Source organism: Stigmatopora nigra, chromosome 5, assembly GCF_051989575.1.
Source record: "Stigmatopora nigra isolate UIUO_SnigA chromosome 5, RoL_Snig_1.1, whole genome shotgun sequence".
NCBI classification, from domain to species: domain Eukaryota; kingdom Metazoa; phylum Chordata; class Actinopteri; order Syngnathiformes; family Syngnathidae; genus Stigmatopora; species Stigmatopora nigra.
The window spans coordinates 8,739,525-8,756,609 of NC_135512.1; the positions used below are offsets into that span (position 1 = coordinate 8,739,525).

Genomic DNA, 17,085 nt, shown 5'->3' on the forward strand with positions numbered 1-17,085 from the left:
GACACAGGCCACAGGGACACTGTCTGACTGCCATTCTCCTCATTAAGCGCCTAAGTCTCCCCTCTCAGTTGGAGGTTGCTCTTCTCTCCTCATGCCTTTAAAGAGAGACACCGCCAGTCGTGACACACTGAGCCACCTCCACACCACCATGATCTAAGAACAGGTGTTTGTATCTACAATTTCAGGACAGACAGATGATGAAGGGCATTAGAAGCAGAGCAACTTCACTCACAAGACCCAATTGAATCCCCTGATTGCCAGTTTTTTAAATCAATACATTTTGTTTTTTTTGTTGTGTCTAGTATGTATGTATAAATGTTACTAGCAGGTGTTAAATTATCCTGAAAAGAATAAATTAATCAGGGGATGTACAGTGTATGACAAAATTATTTGAGACACATCAGTTGTTTTGTAAAATTGAGGATTAATAGCTAAAAGAAAGGGGTGATTAAAATAGAGGGGGAAGGCTGTTTCAAAGGAGCAGTTTGAAATTTGAATTAGGGCGGTGGGAGGCAACGGTCTCAAAACAAAAGGCAGATGTGAAAGAATGCATGGCTTCTCCAAGACAAAGCTTTTGGTTGCCCCTCTTGGGCAGTTAGAGGGCAACAAGAGAATAGAGGAAGAGTTGGGATTTTCTGTTAAACGAGGTCTGGGAGAGTGAAGGGGGTGTGGGGTGTCTGAGAATAAAACCCCTTCACTGGGGGAGGGGAATGGCATTACAATAAAAAGATTGACAGCTTGCAAGTCTTGGTTGACCCTTGAATTAGTCCCTCAGCTTTCAACAAACCCCGAGAAAGAGTTGGGATGTTAATTGTCAGTGAAGATCAAAGAGATGCAAACAAGGGGGGAAATACAAGCTTGGACTTTCACACAAATGTAAATCAGAGTAAAGAGACAAACACATGTTGAATAAGGAAGTTGTTTCTATTATTTCTCCCCAACGACATGTTCAAGCAGGAATTCATGCATACTGTACGACCCCCTTCTCATGTTAGATCTCAAAGAGGCTAAAGTACCTGGGGACTGAGTCAGAAAGAGCTAAGATGGCAAATACTCAGAGAATCCGCCAAAGGAAAATACTTCCTTCGAGAAGGGATTGTGTTTGGGCTTTGTTATGGCTCGAGATTTACAATTTGAAAGCGGAAATCTGGAAAATTCACACTATGGGGAACGAGATCTGACTGGTGATCAGATGGGTCTGGATTCCCACTGAGCCTAATATGGGGCAGGGAGAAATCAGTCAATGACCCCTTCTGCTGAGGGAATGATTGAGAGCAGCCATGGAGTGACATACACCCAACGATATTGCCCCCACCCCAAACAACGGCCATGACCAGAGATCACGCGAGGGGGAATATCAGGTCAAACTTAGACATAGTGCAACAAGACAGATCAGCACAGAGAGTGGGGTGAAAGGAGGGCTGTGGGGGTACTTGTTTAAAAAAAAATAGAGGGGGTTTAGGGTGGGACTCCATAAAAGAAGATACTCAACTAGAAATATAAAAGATAAAAGAAACAATGGAGCCCAAGCTTTCCTACTGTATGGGAAAAAAGTACATGATCAACACATGGACATGTCTTTCTTTCTGATACTTGTTTTGTGAAATAAGTTTCACTTTCATACGCCTAAAGAATTTAATGACAAAGACTATGACATCAGCATGGTGCTCGTAAGGCTCACTGCTTTTATGATGCATTCATCATTTATAACTTTAGTCACTTAATTCGTCTATGAGCAAGCACTGTTCCCTACTAATCAGGACATAACACTAATAAATAAATCAATCATGAACCATAGGTTGGAACAACACAACTTATTTGGTGCATTGATAGAGCCAAAACTAGAACAAATATACAATGAAAAGCATAACATAGTTTAGATAGGGTTTCATGGAGAAACTAACAGCAAATATAAGTTAAATGGGAAGATTTGTGGGCTGTGATACAGCAGTGCTGCTCTCTGCTTCAATATGACATCTTTCGCCATATAATCACTTCAGCAATGCACCGAAAATCCTATTAGAGCTGCTAGATTTCTACACCTGTCTGTCCAAAAGGATTATTGGTAAATGATTCGATGCAGTAACAAAGTGGAGAAATAGATTAGAATAGAATAGATTTGAGTTGTAATGTTGGTGTTTTACTGGCACCTGAAGTGGATTATATGGAAAGGAATTTCAGAATGTAATGTTTAACTTACTGATAGCACAAAACTATTTTCAGCTCTGTTGAGATAACAATGATCCAGTAGGTCTATTAAAGAATGTCTTTAGCAAATGTAACCCCTGCCAAGGAATTTTTAGTGTGGCATTACCAATGTACAAAAACAGGAAGATCGACTCGTGGAACTTAACTAGAAAGGGTTATGCAGAGCCTAACCTGGGAGTGGCCCATAAAAGGATCTGAATCATGTGTATTCCCCGGCATTTCAAACTTGCTGCTCCAACTCTATTCAATCTAAGCCATGTATTAATTTCCCTAAAATGCCAGCCTTGAAAAATTAATTTATAAACCTATTGTCGAAAGTGTGCATTTTAAGAGAGAGAGCAAAGAATCGGCATGCACTGTAAGTTCACTGTGCAGTTACTATTTAAAAAAAAATAAAAAGCTTTTCTACGTTTTGTACAGGCTAGATTAATTGTTAACTTTTTTTCAACATTTATTGAGCGGCAGTGTGATTCAAGTCCGTTAACTCATGACTCTTTATGGATCCCATAACTGACCATGAAAAACTTCAATACACAGGAAAAAAAAGCTATTTCAAAATCCCATACTGAATGTGCTGCAAGGGCCACCGGGAACTGTAGAAGCATAAATGTAGCCTACAAAAAAAACATGTATCCATCCTCACTGAATATTACACAGCCTTGTGTGATTATTTATTTCTAAGTCCATGTTGGTCTGTCAAAACAAGCAACGTTTTTTGGATGCATTTTAGAGTACAATAATAATGCTGCTGTATATACATGGACATGCACAAATAAGCAGCTTGCATGACCCTCTAACCTCTTCCCTCTTTGAAAATGAGCAGCTGCGTGGTTAAAAACACTGCACTGTCTTTCTATTAAGGGCCGCATCATTAATAATGTACTGTGATTGCCAAGTAGTATCAAGGAAGATTATCAATTTTAAAGAGGAGCGTGACACAAACACGAGTAAGGTAAATGAGATGATGGTGCTGTTCAACCACAAGTGAAAAAAGGCAATTTCTCAGTGCTATTGTTAAAATAGTGAACACTGAGAATCCATGTTAACTTCTTAGTTGCCTCCGCATCATAAAAAAATCACACCATCTTAAAAAAAACCCACACACAATAATAAATTGCAAATAGGCTGTAAACCAGTAATTTGTGTGTCCCATTTTTTTTTCTTGAAACATGCCAAAGCTTTTGAGATTAAAGGCTTTGGCCATAATGTGGCGGCTGACTGTGACTTGGTGCCTAATTGATGCTTTTAACCTTCAGTAGTCTAAATGAAAGACAAATGGCCAATAGATAATAGGTGCCACATTACTTTTCCAAAATGGAACAAAGCCTGAAAACCTGATTTGGACTGCTATGTACTTCTGACGAAATGGGATTCACCATGTATGTACCTAAAAAAAAAAAGTACTTTTAAGAGAAATGTAAATTACAAAAATATAAAAATGATAGACAAATTCATCACACCATTATAGTCATGAATATTTTTTCAACTTAATTTTAGCTTGTTACAGTGCATGCCATACCACCATTGTATCAATTTTCTATCACAATCATCTGAAACAATGGAGCTTGAGAACCTAAAACACTGTCTGTGTCTTGTCAGGCAATATGAGCATGAACAAACACTCACACGAGCTTGGTGTCGCCTTCCCAAATTCTATCACCTGACAGCCCTAAATCACAGCCCATGACTGGTAAAGGGGCTTGTTAAATCATGAGGCTGTATTTGGCTTATTTTGGCCCCTGAAAACTATACATAGGTACTACAACTATACATTTAAATTTATTCACAGCAATTCAAAAAAGGAGAAGTGCTATTAATGTATTTTGATTGCATTAGTAGGGTATCGCCCCATGCACATGACAACAATTTCTGTTCAGACGACACTGCCATCCCGCAATAAAGTGATGTAGTATTCATGCTGTGCAGTCGGAGGCAGTGCAGTTTTATAACGTCACAGCCAATACACACACTTATCTGAAAACATAATCCTCTGCTTAAGTGGCCAGCCCATAAAACCAACGTTGTTTTTCAACATTTCTAGGAGCCAAATGATAAATAGAGCTTGGTGGTTTTCTATTTGAAAAAATAGATATTTAGAATTTTTACATGCATTACACAAACCTTCAAAACATAGAAATTCAATGTAACAATTCCCCATGATGGGGCGCTTCAACATCCAAGTTGCTGTCTAGTATTGCACAAAATGTAAATACAGTGCTACTTTTTTGCCATAATTTAAGAGTAGAATTAAAGATAAATAAGACGTACAAACTTGCTTATTTAATAAACATACAGCATAATCGTAAGGATACTACAGCAATCAAAACAGTAATATATATAATATATGTATATTTTTTTCCGGTTCTTGAGACTCCTAAAAGGACCCATTAAATACTAAATATATTCAAAACTTTTCAACGAACATTGTCTCAGCGCTTACTGTCGGCTTTTAATAGGGGACAAACAACAGGATGTGGAATTCAGGGAGTGCAACTGTGGCAAAAAAAGGAAGCTCAAACAGGGCAGGAGAAAACCCCGGGAGATGAGTGTTAGTCCAAGCCACACCACAACCGAGCAGTGCGGCTAAGCGAGCAAGGAGCGCCAACCATGCACATGTCGAGCTGGTTAAGCCAAGTGAATATACCCAGCGATGACAGCAGGGTGTTTCCATAAAGTTTTGCAGCTCGCGTAATCAAAACTACTGTAGTGTTTCCGCCTTATATTAAATGTTTCTCTGCTGGCAACGTAGCTTATGTTATAAAATAAAAACAAGGAGTCCAAATGCAGGAGGGAGAAAAGGAAGGAGCAACTGTGCAAGGCCAAAATGATGCGCGACTTCTGGTGATGTTATCGGAGCAAGAGAGTCCTGCTGCGTTTATCATTTACACGGCAGTGGAGCAAGCCCAGCAACCGAATTGTTCCACTTTGAAGCCCAGAATCAAAAGCTTGGCTTTTTGCTTTCCATTTTCACAGTCACCGTGAGAGCACAAGACCAATCTGCAACACAATCGTTGTGGTTTGGTGCCGCAGCCGTCAACGTGTAGAAAAAGAAAAGTAGAAAAGTTGTGTATATTTTCTGAGATGATGAAAGTATAGTTGCTTTGCATTACTTGGTGGAATAAAGCTAAATGACGGCAACTTCAATAAAAAAAATAAAAGTAACACTTTTTGTGTTTTTTTGAAAGGAGAAAAAATAGATATCCCCGTTCGGCATTTGTTCAAGAATAATTGAAAGACATTTTCTATTCATGGCCTGCCTTATCATCCACAGCTGGGCAGCAGATACAGCAATCGCTTGTTTTATACCTTGTGTGTTTAATATGTGTTTGCATTCCAATGATAAGTAAAAGAAAGAAGGATAGTAAGGTATATTTTTCCTTCAGAGAAGAATACTTGAGGAGCAACAGGACACCACCAAACCGCATGCAAAAAACAAAAAAATCACTGAAGAGAATTATCTTCTCCCACTTTGAATACAAAAGGGATTGTAACTCCCAAAGCAAAGTCAGAAATAAAGAACAATTTCAGGTCGCATGTTTTGAATCGTGGCTTGAGAATGTGTATAAAGTTCAGATGTGAATCTAGGTAACTGTGGTTAGTTGATCCACTAAGTGAGATTGCGACAGAAGTATGTCATGCAAAAGCATGACAGCAAAAGACAACTTACTTGGAATATAAAGTGAATACGATAACAAGGTCTTATGTTCTACATGTTGGAATTTCATATTAATAACATGCGGCACTCACTGCACTGAAGCCTTCACCCATTGGCTAGCCAATTAAATAGGAAGTTTTCCCGTTTTTCATTTAGCGAGGTCATGTATTGTAAACTACAGTTCTACGGTCATGCATACTTGTACAACACATATTAAGCAAAAAAAAGCAGCATTGTTTGAAGAATTGTATCTTGTCACAGGAAGGAATGACTGTTAAACAACACTCTTCTTTGACCCAATTAAATTATTTATTGATGTTGGCTTCCACTGGAGTGCCCTTTAACATACAATGATGTGTTTTTTTTTAATCTAACACATTACAACTTCAAAAGACAGGCAGCTAGAATAAATTCTCCATCACCATCATCTTTCTTGGGCCCCCATCCAAAAATATCTAAACCATTAATTATCTCTTCAGTTTGGAACCATTGCTGCACATTATACTTACTGTACATCTGCTATGTTACCCAAAGCTTCATTAGACATTTGTATCCAGGCAAAAACTTTCATTCAAGTTGGAAGGATGCATGCAGCAGTGGGAGTCTGTCAGTAATAGCACAATACAGAATGTCTATAGGCCCTTTGTTACATTATGTCTCCAACTGCAATATGCATAGGAAACTCGGACCGCTTCAGGTGAGAAAATAAGATTCTGTGCAAAATGTGTGGAGGCGTTGCAATGTAATTTTCTTCTCAAATCATTATTTACAGAGCATAAGGTCCAATGCTTCAGCCTAGGTGGATTTTGCTAAACAGAAAATGGCTCACCTCCACTGTGAGGGAGATGTTATCACGCAAAATAAGTGAAAACTTTCACATCCTGTAGGCAGGTCTCGGCCACAACTGAGACACATATCTTTGTCTACCCCCGGGCGGCCCAGACCTACTTGTGATGGAAATGGCTACAGGAGCCGCATCCTCAGTTCACTTCACCAGCTTCTACTGTAATCAGCTCGAGCTGATGAGCGACGCTTCAAATTTCGGTTCCACTTCGCAATGAAAAAAAAAACTAAGTCTTTTCCTTTTCAAATCCTACTTGATTGATCTCCTTATGGTGCTTTTTCAGCATTTTTTCATCAGCTGATATGGAACTCCTCTGATCACAGTACGGAACCACTGTTCAAGTTCTTGGAAAAATGATGTACTTCGCTCGGATGCAGCATGAAAAGATGACAAGAAGTAAAAAGTGTGCAAATCTCTGAGTATTGGACATAATACTATAAAGGTGCAGCAAGTGCCACATGCAAGTTGGGAGATTAGATTCTTATTGTTAAATTTAGTTGTGATACCCATTGCTTGTAAAAGTGAAGTGCGGTCATAATAACATTTAAAAATATAACAATTCTGAGCTTTGAAAGGCTTCCTTGTTTACTTCCTTCCCAACATTTTTTAGAATGTCTGACTCAATCTGCCATTTCCTCCTTGGCACCAATGCTGGCCTTTTGGAGGAAGCCATCAACAATAAAACAAGGCTTTTAAGTTTTAGTGACCTCCCTTTATATTTAAAAAAAAAGTCATGCAAAACACAACAAAAAAATTAATGTTGCACTGATTGATTGTTAATATCTTTAAGTAAGAATGCCTTTTAAAAATACAAGAAACAGTAATATCTGTATAATCATAAATTGACTTCATAAAAATTGTAAAGTCATTGATCTTTAGATGCGAGGGTGGTACTTCACTGGCTAATTTTGGGATATGTAATCACTTTTTACAGCCACATAAAAGATTCCCCTAAAGTTCAAATTACTTTTTTTGACAATTACAAATTCATGGAAGGAGAAGCTAAAGACTTTATCAAGACACATTTTCCAACAAATTGAAAGAAAGAGAAATGCTTCATCTTCAGGATACCGTTGCAGTAAAATACAGTTTTGCCTTAAACCGTAAACATTTCATGTAAAAATATGAATATTTTAATGTGTCATTCTTGGATCTAAGCCTTGAACATATCAAAAATATTGCATTCAAATTGTTTCAATATGGAAGTACCTCCAAGTCACTTAGTAAAAATGATGGAAAACAGATTATTTTGTCTTCCTAAATCGGCAAACAAACCAGATGTGAACTCAACTGTTTGCATATGCATCATTTTAGAAATTAGTCTGAAAAACAAACACATCAACCTAGTAAATACAGACCTGAGCCAATGTGAGCCACAGTAGTGAGCAGAATTATTGGGCCACCCAGCCTACCAGCAAGCTATTTTTCCTCTGCACATGCTAAAAAGATCGGAGGTGTCAATATGCTCCTTTCCAATGTTCATGATTAATACATGAATCATTTGACATCTCCATCAATTCATTGCTGATTCGGAAGTGAAGTGTTACTTATCACCGATTTTAAGGATGCTTATTACTTGAGCACCCCCACAGCGTAGGTGGAGGAGCTGAAGCCAACAATCAGCCGTCAATGCCAGCGAGCCTGGCACAGCTGTATAAGCAAACCTGAAAATGGGGAGTCAAGTCTCAAAGCCCCCACCAATGTGTGAGTCCACGCTATTGTCACACATCAGCTCACAGCGCAACATTGCTTCTCAGACGCCTACTGAATGTCATTAGCCTAGTTCTGCTCTTATTAGACAATGCATGAGTAGACACGATTTATACCGTACCTTTGTTTGGAAAAGGCAAATTTAACATTAAATACACAAGGCCACAAATATGTAAACTTAAGTTCTGCAAAGTCAATGAAACCCAATATTTGAGTAACTGCCATGACTTTTAGTACAACATTCTAAAGTATAAGTAACACACAATCTCAACAGCTCATTACACTTAAGACACCGGAACAATCTCTCTCTGAACCACTGGGATGACATTGCATTTTAATAGTAAACACTAGACAACAGAATAATTTACTTGGTAATGTGATAGATAATCAATCATTTCAGACAGAGGTGAAAGTCATGAAAAGAAAAATCATAAAAATAAGAGTATAAAAATAACTTGGATAAAATATAAAATTTGCCAGTTGCCAAATGAGGTGGACTTTATAGCAGTTGAGCATATTCTGAAAGTAGTATATTTAAAAATCAGTTTCTGCTCGTAAAAAAGTCAGCGCGTAAATGTGTACGAGAGTGTTATGGTGTGTGTGTACATCCAGAGTATCTCAGGCAGTCTAAATTTACAATAGTAACATGGAGAGACAACTAGCTTTACTATTATTCTCCAGACTGGTCAGTTTATATTAAACCAGGTCTCTTGAACACCAATTTTGTTTTACAGGCAGAGATTTTTGCACTCCCGCAGAACTACATGCATCCCCCTGGGGACATCAATTTCAATTCTAGTTTTCTACCAGCCATTTTTCTCCCTCCTTTGTTTCCAAGAGGTTCCCCTCCTTGCTGAACCAAGTAAAGGCCATGGGCTTATGGTTGGTCACGGCACAAAAGGACGAAGCGGCGTTGGCGTCTAGCGGGTAGAGAACGAAAGGCTATGCACAAGCCACAGCAGCAGGTGCAGCTGTGACAGTTGCCGTGTTGTTGCTCGGCCTACACTGTAGTCAAGATGAGGTTCACAGATGTAGCTACTCAGCGCGCGCCTTTATTGGCTGCCTCAAACAATGCATCGCTGTCAGGAAAGACTCCTCCACAGGCCATTTTGCACTGTGTTTATAAGACTGTACCGAGTGGAAACTTCAATGTAACACATAGGCGCATGAAAATGTTGTGCTGCTACAGAAACACAATCACACAATCACAAAAACTTATCTCAAGACAACAAAGCACAATAAAACTGAAGTATTACTATAGAACCAGGAGGATTATACTGGCAGGTTTGATCATATAAGTATTGTTTTGTAATATTTTAATAGATAAGTAAAAACAAACGCTCCGAAAGATGATCAGAATAAAACATGAACATTTTTTTATTTAAGATGCAAGAACATAATTAAATTCATCTAATCAAATGAATATAAGTTAAGAAAATGGATGGGCGTTAAGTGTGGTTAATAAAGAAGTGTAATTGCATCCAGTATTTTTAGGGGGAATCTTCCTGTCAAAAACATTTCTTCTCAATCATCCTATTTACAATTAGTGCAACCTGTGCTCCACATCCTGAGGCTACATTTTACCCCCTGCCAGATCTCAATCATGCACAAAATTCAAAGCATAACCAGAAAATTAAAAATAGTACTTTTATTTCTTTTTGGAAAGAAGATCCCCAGCAGTGTGTCAAAGTACCCAGAAAAAACATATCAGATATATGATGACGGTTTTACTGTGTCTGCTTCCTCAATTACTGGAAAGAGGCTCTAAGAAGGCGGTTAATTCATATCTTTAGACATTATCTATGCCCAAAGTGAAAGAGGGTAGGCAGGAGGTAGAAGGGCGACGACGCAAGGCAGGCCAAACTTGTGAGTGCAGACATAAACCTTTTTTGGTGGCCCACACATGGAGCGCAGTAGGAAGATAAAAGCAGCGGGTTCCATGATTCACTGCAGGAAATTAATCGACTAATACTGTTCTCTCTGTTTTAATGCCAAAAAAAAAACTCACATAAGAAGCTCATTAGAGGCGATGATGGACGTTTGCTCATTGTCAAAATGTACACACTTTTTTTTTCAATTTTGTGAGTGAGGAGCTTCAAGCGCCCTCTTTTCTCACGTACACACACAAAAAAACACCTTCTGTCAGCATGAGCAATTATTATCATGTAATTTGATTGTTTTTCTTCCATCCCTCCACTGTTTTTTATGTCTCTGGCATGGAAGCAGTTGAACAGATAATTATTTTGTTGATTAGCTTAGTTTTTAGCAACTTAACAGGCTTGTGATATTGTGATATTCCTCTGAAAGTCCCAGGCCAGACGCTCCACTCCATCTGACTTGGCAACTAACTACAGTGTGAGAACAAAGCTCAAAACACAGCCAAGTACACAATGCATGACTAGTAGCAACTTAGCAGACCTAATCCATTAGACAGGATTTATTTTTAATAAATTAGACATTGTGTATTGTTCATAAATATATAATGGACCTATTGTTTAGATGTTCTAATACCACGTTTCATTTTATGCAATATATCACTGAAACTAATGTACTGTACAGTTAATTGATTGTGTATCAGTGGAAAAAATGATAGAAATACTGTTGTCTATATTTTGTTCTGTCCTGTGGTGGTGAATTGTTTAAAAATGCATACTAAAGATTATACAATAGGATAAAAAAGTGAACATGTTAAAATACTACGTAATGACTTCAACATTACTGCGTTTTGTTTTTGGCACAAACTCTTTATATAGGCCAAATAAGAAAATGTATCTTTCTGCATTTGAATCACATAATTATCTTCGCAAAACTAATTTCCGCACATTAAAAGTACTACCGGACATGACTGAATAAACTAAATAACAACACTTTTTTTGTTGTTCAACGCAAAATGTACCCAAGTCAAACTTCTCTCAGTAGCAACGAGTCACAATAGTCAAGACCAGATCTATTGCCATACCATGTTTAGCCACACCATCACTGAATAACAGCCCGTGTCCTGTCGGCAGAGGGGCTTTTAAGTGCTTCGCTCTCCTATAATCCAGCGGAGACATGACTCCCTTCCCCTGGCAGACGTGTGCAGATCCCCCCTTTCTCCCAATGCACGCCCTGCTTACGGCTGCTATAGCAGAGCCGCAATAACTGATGTTTGCTCACAGCCTCCATCTCCTCTGACATGCACAAATTGAATATTTTTCCCAAACAGTGCTGCAGCTGTGCATAGATAAGCGCACGTCTTGAGCACGTATACCACAAGAATTGCCTGTAGGTTTTTTTTGTCTTCATTGGTCTTTAAAGATGTGATTTTAAAATGAGTCACACATTTCCTTAATTGCAATTATATGTTTCATATTAATTCCACCATCCAACATTGGGACGACTCTGATTTCAAATATTATTTTGATGAAAATATAGCAAATTTTCCTTCATCTTTCCATTTAGCCCATATGTTCTTCTTTTCGACATGTTGGATGTGACCAATGTTAAGTTTAAAATTGTGCACAGCCATGTGGAAGCCAAACATGTGTGCAGTAAGTCATAAAATGACTAAAAAAACCACAGAGTGGGTCCGTTTAAGAGTGAAGTGTACTGCACTTTGCAGTAACATTTCGCAAAAGGGGAATACATAGTGCTCAGAGCTTAGGAAGGCCGCCATGTTGCTTCTCATCATCGTGTTGAAATGGAGTCTTTGCAAGCAACCATCTCGTTCACGTCGCGTACATCTATGAAATTACTCTGGCAAGCAGGAAATTTCTTCAGCTATAACCCACACATCAACCCCCCCCCGACCAAGGGTACAAATGTTTGATGGTGTCGAAGGTTAGTAGTGTTGTGCGCAGTAGTGCCCAGTCTTTTACTGATTAGCTATCGTAAAATAAAATTAGTCACAAGAAGGGAGAGTACTTGGCATAGAAAAACTACACGCCTTCAATCCATGCCGTTCTTTACAGCCTTGTTTAGTCCTTTTAATGGCAAGCAGTTATCTGCTCAGCATGACTCCATGTAGGTGGTTAAGAAAAAAAACATAAGCCCGCAATTTATATGCCAAAATCACCGACAGGTTGTAAATCAAAATGAGTCCACTCCCGAAATATATTTTGTTTGACTCCGCTCCTCAATTAAAAACAGCATAGAATCTTCTCATAAGATTGTCGAGTACGAGGGGAGACAATAAAGGGCAGATCACGTTTGATCAATGGCCATTTAAGGTTCTGCATGCCTGTAATATGACGCTTGTGGCAAACTAACCTTTAAATCCCTGATAAAGAAAAACAGCTCATTCACATTGGCAGGCAAATATTGCCTCTGCCACCCGTCTATCTAAGCTATTCAATATTAAATCAATAACAAATGACCTTAATAAAGCCTAAGTGCAAATGCGTGACTGGTTATCAAGCGAAAAACCAAATAACGGTCTCTTCAAGTGTAGAATTCGTCAAAAGAAGACAGTCTCCGGTGCGATTGTCTATTGTTGAAGAAAGCAAGTGCAGGATGGCCAGGGTGCAACAGCCCATAATGTCACAAATTTCTGAGGAGCTCTCACTCACACCCTCCTCTTTCATACATACTGGAAGGAGTGTGAAATTGAGGGTGGAAAAAAAAATGTTGAGAAAATGGATGTGAAACACTTGCGACTGTCTCAAACCCTTTGGAGACGTGATTCTGGCCGATATTGATCCATGGCTCGACATAAAATTGGAGAAAGGAGGTGACGACTTCTACAGAACCAGGCAATTGCACTCGAACATGATTAAAACAATGCTCTCATATATTTGCTTTTACAAATGAAGGACAATCCAAATAGATTATATATATTTTTAAACAGTCTAAAAATAAAAAATATATTATTTATCTTTATAAATTGACCCTTCTTTTTGAAGGGCGGAGTATCTTATTATCAGCGAGACAATGTACAATTGTCTAAAAAAGCTTGCACATACATCAAAATACAATGAGTTGAGACGAGAGAACATTACAGCCAACATCAACTCCAAAATTGAGAATCACTCTTCTAGAAGTCTATAATAATGAATTCATTCAAACTAAGTGGAATTTCTTCAAAAAACAAGACGATCCGTAGGAACAACTCGTACGCAAAAAAATGGCACTTTGAATTTTTTTTAATACTTTACATATTTTGTTACTACTCACCAACTGAATTGTTTTATAATAAAGAATCATCTCGAATGACCCCAATATGCCTATTAAAGGCACCAAAAGCCACATTATTCTTCTCAAAGCTGAGAAAGAGACTTGTACATCACTTAGAAAGGACCTAAATCTATTTCGGTCATCGCAGCATTGTGTTCAACTGCAGTTTAGATGGTTCCCATTGCAAAGCTAAATTTGACCAATAATCCAGTGATGGATGACCAAGGAGTGCGGCTGTGCTTCAGGGGGAGCCATGCATCACCGACCCGGTGCGGCGTACGTGCGCGTCCGTCCGTCCGTCTCCTAAACACATACCCGTCCTTGACTGTGTCACTTAAGTAAATCATCCTAGCATGATCCTTAGACTTAAACAGTGACATTAATTTCTCCCTTTGCCTCATTTCGCCTCCATTAACTAAACCACGAGTGTTTAAAGTCATTATGACACTGCAAGGCTAATTTTATTCCACTTTTCCCTCGCATGTCTGTGAATAAATAGGTAGCCTCGGTCCAATTATTGAGGATTAGCCCTTGAAAGTACTCAAAAATCATTTTTTAGGTCAAAGTTTGACGAGAAATATCTCATTCATTCCAAGGATGAAATCGATGTGTATGTAAAAAAATGGCATAATTACACATAACCGGACTATTAGACATAAAAAATATGTATTTTCATATTGGAAACCCGATGATAAAACTACGGGGCCGCACATCTGTTGCTCCAGAATTTGTCAGTATTTTGGAGATTTCGGATCGCAATCTCCTTGTCACGGCGACTTTTTAATCAGTTAATTGACAACTTGCCATGCAAAAAAAAAGCTTCTTTTGATTAAAAATGCAATGTAAAGTCGGAAAAGTTTCCCGGATTGAAATATAACAAGATTTGTTTTGAAGAAGGCAAATAAACTTACCTTGCAGTGGTGGTATGGGGAAAATCAAAAAGCAAAAATGATAACAAAAAGTCTGATAAAATATGATGGTGAGTCCTGGGAGGATCTTCGGGTCTATGTCATGCCCTTATTCATGGATCTCGGGCTGATTCTCAATCAGCGACGGGTCCGCCTCTCAATCTTAACCCGGCCGTGTCTCTTTTCCAGGGGCGCACTTCCATAGCCAAAAGCCGCTTTGTCCGGGAACATCAACACATTTGCCGGCACCTCGTGGACGGCATTTAGTCCCCCTCTTGTGTCAGGAAAACAAATAAAAGTGAAAGCGGGGGCTTGCTTGGATCTTACACAGCTTGTGCTCCGTCCGTAGGCGAGAAGTTTGGAAGGCGAAATGAAGCACGCTCACTTGGGTAGACGAAGAATCGATGAGCGGCAGACTTCCAGTAAGTGTAGCCAGCCAAGCCAGTGCTTCGGCCGGGAGCAAGCTGCCGTGTGCGGACACCTACTGAGGGCAGAGGCGGGACAAAAGCCTGGACTGGAATCTGTTGGTTACGGACTGGGTGACAGACGGGGAAACAGCAGGGGGGTTTATTTTATTTTTTACCCTGCCATCTTTTTTCATGTACTCGGAGGAAATTCTAATCAATTCATAGCGAGGATGTTATCAATACGCCATTTATAGGCTCTTTATGTGCATTGAGATGTGTTCTTTGCTATAGTGCAAACAATGATGTACTACTTGTGGGCAGTCCTGTCTCGTCAACCAATGAGAACAAGTATTTGGTCCCCACTGATATAGTAGTACATTTTGGGGGAAAGGCACAAGAGCAAAATAATAATATTCATTCATTCAATTTCTGAACTGCTAAACAGGGGCTTGTAGGGGGTGCTGGAGCCTATCCCAGCTGACTTCGGGCACAAGGCGGGGGACACTGTGAATTGGTGGCCAGCCAATCGCAGGGTACGAGGAGATAGACAACCATTCATGCTCACACTCATACTTAGGGGGAATTTAGAGTGTCCAACCAGCCTACACTGCATATTTTTGGGATGCAGCGGGAAACCATAGTACCTGGAGAAAACCCACACAAGCCCTGGGAGGAAAATGCAAACTCCAAACAGGGAGGTCCGAACCAAGGATCAACTCCTCAACCCCAGAACTGTGAGGCCGACGTGCTAACCACTCATCCGACATGATGCCCCAAATAAAAATAAATAAAGAAATAAAAACTCAAGGATAGCACTGTTTAATATAAACTATGGTTCAATGTTTTGTATACACACAGGCCAGAAAATGTATTATATGTATTCATTTAATGTATAACATAAACCAAGTTGATAACATAAACTAATTTACTAAGATAGGAAAATTACTTTGACTGAAAAAAATAAAAACATAACTAAAACCCTGGGCATTGAAAGAAAACAAGTTCATCACGATAAGGTTTCAACACAAGAATATTTCTTTTTCTGTTTTGATTGAATCAAACGATCAACTCATCAACAAGCTCCAAGATTCAGGTGTGTTGGTAAAGGGAGATATGGAAAACAGACTGGTCACCCCTAACTTAGACAGTAGTTGAGTTAAACTGCCCTTCACTTAGATAAAACTAAATCAGGAATTAAGTCTATTTATGCATTGCACAAGGACTTATGCATTGTAATGGCTGAGCAATCCTGTCCTGAAATATGAGGCAGGACTTGGCTAAACACCTGGCTTCAATAAAAACTGTCTTTCAGCTACGGTGGGGAAATGTGAAGTTGAGTCATGCTCACCAGGTGAAGGTGAATGGAGGCAAGGGGCTGGCTTTTGTTTTTATAAGCATAATTTTACATAATAATACATGCCATTTTTTGGGTGGGGGTCGGACAAAAAAGAGAAAACAGATGTAATAAAAGGTAACCTAGTGGCAAGCATCCATAGCTGAATAAAATGTTTATTTATAAGAAGAGACTAAAAACACATGGTGTCTTCATGGCTTTGTTAAAATGTAATTTTGTATGCATACTAGTCTGTCAAAATTGACAACAGTGGGAATTTAACAATTCCTTTGAAAAGATAACTCAACATCAAACAACGGAAAGTGAAAACAAAACCAGGAACTTGCCTGATGATACTTTTTTCTAATCATTGTCAAATCTAGTGTAATTGTCCTTTTGTTTTGCATGAGTCACGTCAACCGAAGGTTTTTGCATAAAACTATGAACAGCGGGTTTCTGAGGTATTTCACAAACCTCTAAAAATGTAATTGAAAATGATAAAATATTAAAAGTCCTGGGACCACCCCTCACAACTTTAATTTTCTTGCCTTTTGGTTTAGATGTGTCAACCTGAAGACCTTATATAGGAAAATCTAAGGAAATTGACCGGCCCAATATGGTAATTTTTCATTTAAGCTCATTTTGCACGCTGAGTAAAAACATTTCAACTGTATATACTTTTTTGTAACTGAGGAATGAAGGAATGTTAGCAAATTTTGATCATAACTCTGTTTTCCACTTGCCTGAGTACAAAATTCAAAGCAAACAGATGAAGGACAAGCTCCAGTATTCTCACCAAAAAAATACTACTACTACTGTTTCTTTTCCCTTTCCTTTTTCTTCTCTTTTTCCCCCTCCCCTCATGTAGA

At 38.8% G+C, this 17,085-nt stretch overlaps 1 protein-coding gene across 34 annotated transcripts in view; it reads right to left on the reverse strand.

The window, feature by feature from the left end:
• adgrl2a (adhesion G protein-coupled receptor L2a) overlaps window positions 1-17,085 on the reverse strand; it is a 163,322-nt gene that overhangs the window by 59,223 nt on the left and 87,014 nt on the right. For 18 of the 34 annotated variants that reach the window (XM_077716791.1, XM_077716788.1, XM_077716790.1 and 15 more), the window contains exon 1: window positions 14,480-15,143. The exons of 2 other annotated variants lie outside the window; for them this stretch is intronic. The gene's annotated coding sequence lies outside the window, so the exon portion shown is untranslated. Of the gene's footprint in view, window positions 1-14,479; window positions 15,145-17,085 lie in introns of those variants that run through there. 14 more of the 34 variants (XM_077716775.1, XM_077716774.1, XM_077716772.1 and 11 more) reach the window with 1 other exon arrangement.